Consider the following 397-nt stretch of genomic DNA (forward strand, 5'->3'; position numbering starts at 1 on the left):
GGGTTTCTTTTATGTTACAGAATGCAACAAGTGTTCTTAAAGCATGGATATCAAATTTGGGATTAGATCTCTTACTTTTATTTATTTTTCTCTTTCTATCACAGATGCATATTTTCCTCATATTGATCCAAAGCGACTGCAGTTCTTTGAATATGAATCTTTCTCAGTTAATTGCGCTGGGTTCCACGACCCAACTGAATGGAGAGTGATGAGAAAGGTTTCCTCGAATGCTTCTCCACAGGAGGTATCGACAGGATATTTGAACATTACGCCAGCCTTTAGACATCACAGTGGAGAATACTGGTGTGAAAATGGAGACGGAGAGAGAAGCAACATCACTGTCAGCATCACCGTAACTGGTATGTTTCGCAAACTTAAACTCAAGAAATATGGGTTG

The sequence above is a fragment of the Morone saxatilis genome, unplaced genomic scaffold (genome assembly GCF_004916995.1).
Source record: "Morone saxatilis isolate NCDOM2014 unplaced genomic scaffold, NCSU_SB_2.0 Contig4, whole genome shotgun sequence".
NCBI lineage: Eukaryota > Metazoa > Chordata > Actinopteri > Moronidae > Morone > Morone saxatilis.